This window comes from Hemibagrus wyckioides, unplaced genomic scaffold, assembly GCF_019097595.1.
Source record: "Hemibagrus wyckioides isolate EC202008001 unplaced genomic scaffold, SWU_Hwy_1.0 Contig13, whole genome shotgun sequence".
In the NCBI taxonomy this organism is placed as follows: domain Eukaryota; kingdom Metazoa; phylum Chordata; class Actinopteri; order Siluriformes; family Bagridae; genus Hemibagrus; species Hemibagrus wyckioides.
This window is the reverse complement of record NW_026690773.1, coordinates 410,314-416,589: the sequence shown is the minus strand read 5'-3', so window position 1 is coordinate 416,589 and position 6,276 is coordinate 410,314. Positions and strand designations below refer to the sequence as shown.

General features: G+C 42.4%; 1 non-coding gene across 1 annotated transcript; it reads right to left on the bottom strand.

Annotated features, from left to right (window-relative positions):
* Positions 1-756: 756 nt before the first annotated feature.
* trnac-gca (transfer RNA cysteine (anticodon GCA)) lies at positions 757-829 on the bottom strand. Its single transcript has one exon. It is a non-coding gene; the product is annotated as a tRNA-Cys (tRNA).
* Between the last annotated feature and the right edge of the window lie 5,447 nt (positions 830-6,276).

Below are 6,276 nucleotides of genomic sequence, written 5' to 3'. Positions count from 1 at the left end.
GCTACTACAGGCGGTTGTGTCAAAGATTTTGCTGCAGTTGCAAAGCCCCTTCACAACCTGTTGAGGAAACATGCCCAATTTCACTGGACCCCTGAGAGCCAACAGGCATTTGATGAGTTAAAGAAGCTGCTCACTACCCACCCCCATCCTTGGCTACCCTATGGACATTGGTGATCTTGTTCTGGACACAGATGCTAGCAATTTCGGAATCAGACCTGTGCTTTCTCAAGTACAACAAGGGAACTGCGTTCTGCTCAGACAGCCGATCCGGAAATTGCTCCCATCAAGAGGTGGATGGAGGAAGCCAATGAATGACCTTCCTGGGAGAATGTGTCCCCCTATGGCCCAGCAACAAAAGCCTACTGAAGCCAGTGGCAAAGACTGTACCTGAATGAGGGCCCTGAGTTTTATCCCCAGATAATCCTGCCGCGAGTTTTCCAGGAAGATGTAATGCGCCAGATGCACGAGGAGCCAGTGGGTGGACATTTCGGTGTGGAGTGAACATTGTCTTGGTTGTGGACCAGGTATTGTTGGTACGAAATGCGAGAAGATGTTTCACATTTGGTATCGCACACGGGTCTGCCATTATGGGGCACCACTTACACTCCATAGTGACCAAGGCACCAATTTTTGAATCAGAGGTCTTCCAGAGCATGTGTGAGTTGCTAGACATTGACAAAACCCACCGAACACCTTTCTGACCTCAGTCAGATGGACAGGTTGAGCAATTTAAAGGTACTGCAAAGCAAATCCATCAGGGGGCACCTGGGATTTGAACCAGGGACCTCTTGATCTGCAGTCAAATGCTCTGCCACTGAGCTATACCCCCCACAGGTAAGTACTAGCATCTGACAACAGGTTGCCCTTTCAAAGCATTTTAAACCTGTCATTTTAATATTGGACCAAGGGGTGCATAGATTAAAAGTCAATCTGCAGTTTCCTACTGCGATGGGATTATCTACACATGATATCGTTTGTAGGCTTGGTCATTTCCAGACAACTTTTAATGTTGTAAACTGTTAACCAGTTAAGGATACCTGAATCAGCGCGGATTCAGGCAGCGGTATGCGGATTCGTCCAGGGGGCCGTCTGATCCGCAATAAAATTCTCTAACGCACTCTGCTTGGTCCCAATGAAAAGAGTGTCAACTGGTCTAGGTGGTCTACTGGTGTGGGAATTATTTGTTACAATGAAAACAGTCCCTGCTGGTAGAACGTGGCATAATGATCAGGGTAACATATTACTGTGAAGACAGTCCTTGTTGGTGCAGGGTGTGTGGAATTTGTTCATAGCAGACTCTGGGCACCTTAACACAAATCAGTCGCCCCTTGAAAGCCAAAGCCTATTTGAGCATCTTTGCTATCCAAGAGCATCCCTTCAAGGCCACAATTTACCCATCTTTGTAAATTCACCACGTTGTTTAATCCATTCCACAGATAAGTGAGGCTGTCGGAGGACAAAGGTAGGTCTTACCCTGGATTACATTGTTGTCGTTGCTAATACTTTTATTTAGTGAGTCCCTGTGAGTAGAGCTGGTATAATGATCAAGGGAATTTTTTAAATGTGGAGACAGTCCTTGTAGATGGTGGAGGTGTTTGGAATATGTTCTTGGCCATCAATGGGCACCTTAACACAAATTCATTGAGTCTATAGGCGATATGCTTAATCTTTTTGGTTATGCCCACGGACGACTCAACAGTCTAGAGCGCAGAGCGCTTAATGCCACTCTACAGAAAATCCTAGCCACGACCTCCGTGCGATGTCATTGGGAGTGGGACCTTATGGTTCCTTATGCTGTAATGGCTTACAGAGTGACCAAACACAGCTCGACTGGGCTTACCCCAAACATGATGCTTTTCAGCCAGGAGATAATGGAGCCCATCGACCTCATCACAGGGAAGCCCCTAAGCAACACAGTGACTGAATCAGTCCCACAATATGTGATTCAGATGAGAGAAAGTTTGGAGTTTGCAAATCAGGTGGCGAGGAATGCACAAGGCCAATCTGTGGAGCGTGCTAAACAGTATGATAAGCGAGTGACCAGAACATGCTACAAGGTCGGTGATGCAGTGTGGTATCTTGTCAAAAGAACCAAGCAAGTGAAAAACAAGATCAGGAAGTTTCTCCCCAACTACGATGGCCCTTACTTTATCTTGGGACATCTTGACAACCTAGTGTACTGAATCCAAAGAAATCCTAGGACCAAAGTAAAGGTCGTTCATCATGACAAGCCCAAACCCTACCATTCTCTGCAACCCTTGGAGAACAGCTGGGTATTTAAAGACTCGGACGGTTGGTAACCTTAGGAAGTTCCTGCCCTAAGCCTGGAAGCTGATGGAACTGGACTTCACCTGAATCTGTCTTGTCTCTTAGCAGAGGAAACTGAAAATTCCAGTGGCACGAACAGCACGCCTCTCATGGATAATCCCGCTGAACCGATGACAGAGCAGGACACACAGAGAATGTTCAGTCGAGTGGGGGTAGCATGCTGCAACAGGATTCGACAGGGACTGTTAACAACCAAATGGGGGGTAGGCCAATGGTTGGACATTGTGTTGAATGTATTTCTGCCTTTCATTTACACCGTAGATCTATGATAATATCATGGCTAATGTGTGTGTTGATGTGCCGTGTATCCGTCATACTATGTTGCTAGAGTGGTGTTAAGGGTTTAATCAGAAGCTCTTTCTCCCCGCAGGACACGGTAACCATAGTAACCAGTGATTTCCGGATTGGACCTAAGATTTCCAGCCCAGCTACAGCTTAAAACCCGTCCATTTAAAAATGAAATAAAATAAAATACCAGCCCAAAATGCATAGTGTGATAACTAATACATTAACAAACAGAAAACCCAAAACAAAAGTGCAAAAGGCACTATTTAGACACACACACACACACACACACTGACAGACACACAGCACAGGCGATCTCACCCAGTGTCCAGCTCTTCAAGTCCTGCAGAAATCCGCGGAAGTTTTGATAATTTTATGATCATTCCTAAATATTATACAATATTACATTAATATTATGGACTGTAAGATACTGAGCCAGGAAGTGTGATGAAGGAACGAACGAATCCGACCCAAAGACGGTACTGACTGCAGAGCCGTAGCCTATGAGGCTGTCACGTGACGAACAAGTTTCCCAGCACAGACCCAGATAGGATCTTGCGCATGCGCGGTCAATACAAAATGAACGAATCACTCCCGAATCATATTACAGATTCATTCAAAATGAATGAATCTTTCATGAACGACACATCACTATCAAACACAGTGATTCATAAAAGCATTGTTAAACATATATAAACAAAAAGTGACCATGTGCCTTTATCATGAATTAAAGTTTAAACCTATTTTCCTCTACTAAGAATAAAAAGGCAGAAATCCCTTAGATTAACCTGAAGAAACCCGAAAACATTTGGTGAATTCCTCCTGAACACATTTAAAACGTCGCCATATAGCACAAATCAAATCAAAAACTGAAACTATTATGCTATTCCAAGTAAACAAATCCACTAATATGTGTAAAATGGTGTTTGATCCTTTACAATTAGAATTTCAGACTATGATCCTGACAGGTTGGGTCTTGAAGGTTATCTGTATTTTGTTATTTTGACATTTTCATTTCACACTGTAGTGAATGACTCAAAGTTTCTGATACTCTTTAAAAGGGATTTGTATATAAGTGAGAAATTAATTTCATGTATTTGAGTTGAGTTGAAAATCAACATTTTAAAAAAATTATTTGATCCCCTGCTGATTTTGTACATTTGCCCACTGACAAAGAAATGATCAGTCTGTAATTTTAATGGTATTTGAACAGTGAGAGGCAGAATAACAACAAAAAAATCCAGAAAAACGCATTTCAGAAAAGTTATACATTGATTTGCATTTTAATGAGTGAAATAAATATTTGATCCCCTATCAATCAGAAAGATTTCTGGCTCCCAGATGTCTTTTATACAGGTAAGGAAGTGAGATTACAGTAGGAGCACTCTCGGGGAGTGCTCTTAATCTCAGCTCATTAACTGTATGAAAGACACCTGTCCACCGAAGGAAGCAATCAATCAGATTCCAAACTCTCCATCATGGCAAAGACCAAAGAGCTGTCCATGGATGTCAGGGACAAGACTGTAGACCTACTCAAGGCTAGAATGAGCTACAAGACCATCGCCAAGCAGCTTGGTGAGAAGGTGACAACAGTTGGTGCAATTATTCCCAAATGGAAGAAACACAAAAGGACTGTCAATCTTCCTTGGTCTGGGGCTCCATGCAAGATCTCACCTCATGGAGTTTCAATGATCATGAGAACAGCGAGGAATCAGCCCAGAATTACACTGGAGGATTTTGTCAATGATCTCAAGGCAGCTGGGACCATAGTCACCAAGAAAACAATTGGTGAACATCTGAACATCTGAATGATTCAGAGGAGAACTGGGTGAAAGTGTTGTGGTCAAATGAGACCAAAATCCAGCTCTTTGGCATCAACTCAACTCGCCGTGTTTGGAGGAGGAGGAATGCTGCCTATGACCCCAAGTACACCATCCCCAGGTGACAGGACAACTGCACCACATCAAAGGGACGATGGACGGGGCCATGTACCGTTAAATCTTGGATGAGAACCTCCTTCCCTCAGCCAGAGCATTGAAAATGGGTCGTGGATGGATATTTCATCCTGACAATGACCCAAAACACACGGCCAAGGCAACAAAGGAGTGGTTCAAAAAGAAGCACGTTAAGGTCCTGTAGTGGCCTAGCCAGTCTCCAGACCTTAATCCCATAGAAAATCTGTGGAGGGAGCTGAAGGGTCAGCCACAAAACCTTAATGACTTGGAGGGGATCTGCAAAGAGGAGTGGGCCCAAATTCCTTGAGATGTGAGATGTGTGCAAACCTGGTGGCCAACTACAAGAAATGTCTGACGTCTGTGATTGCCAACAAGGGTTTGCCACCAAGTACTAAGTCATGTTTTGCAAAGGGGTCAAATACTTATTTCACTCAATAAAATGCAAATCAATGTATAACTTTTTTAAAATGTGTTTTTCTGGATTTTTTTGTTGTTATTCTGTCTCTCACTGTTCAGATAAACCTACCATTAAATTACAGACTGATCATTTCTTTGTCAGTGGGCAAACGTACAAAATCAGCAGGGGATCAAATAGTTTATATATAAATATATAAACATACCTTATATTTAAATTTCAATTACAAGACATCTGCAGTGTAATTACTCCAGTCAGAACAGAGAGGATCATGAATCCACTGGCATTGTGGAATTCTGCTATGAGGATTGACCTGAGCCTTGTCTTTAGTGCACTTGTTATCAGTCAATATGGAATTGTACCATGAGGGTAGAAATCGTTCTTTATAATAACAATGACACAACACCACACTACAAGAAAACACTTTAAGCAGAAGGATTTTAACAGTGTGATAGTACAGTGACACAGCAGGTAGTGTTGCTGCATCACAGCTTCAGGATCCCCAGTTTGATGATGAGTTCAGGTTACTGTCAGTTTGTGTGCAGTTTTGCATCACCTCCAAAAAACATGACAGTAGTAAATTTACTAATAAATTCACTATGTGTAAATAAGTATGTGAAAGGGTTTGTGTATGGAGCTCTGCAAAGGACTGACATCCCATTCAGGGTGTTTCCTACCTCATGTGTGGGACAGACTCCATATCAACCATGACCCTGATCAGTAGAGAGAAAGATAGAATCCCCCAAAAGGGCATGTAACTTTCTCTAAAGCATTGGCAAAACTTCTTTCAATATAACAAAACTGTGTGAAAGTTTTTGTACAGTGCAGCTGGATTTCCTGTCACTGTGGGCTCCAGAGCACAGTAGTATAGAGCAGAGTCTGATACAGCAGCAGAGGAGATGATCAGATCCACTTTCTTACTCGTTTTAGTTTGTTTTATGGACAATCCTGGATAAGGTGGCTGAGCCTGTATGAAAAGTATACCGCTTTCATCAGTTAGCAGCAGAAACTCAGGTCTTGATCCAGGTTTTTGTCGATACCAGTGGAGACTGTTAACTGATCCAGTATATGTGCAGGACAGTGAGATGTTGCTGCCTTCCATTGAAAATACATTGGTTTGATCTGGTTTAATGTTATTGTCAGCAGCCTCTGCTATAAAAACATTACAACAATATTGTGATATTTTAATCATAAATGACACATTTCACATGGAAAATTGTGTCTTCTTAATTAGAAAAAATAATATTTTGTGTGCAGTGTATATGACTTACCAACATCAGCAAGAGTGAAAAA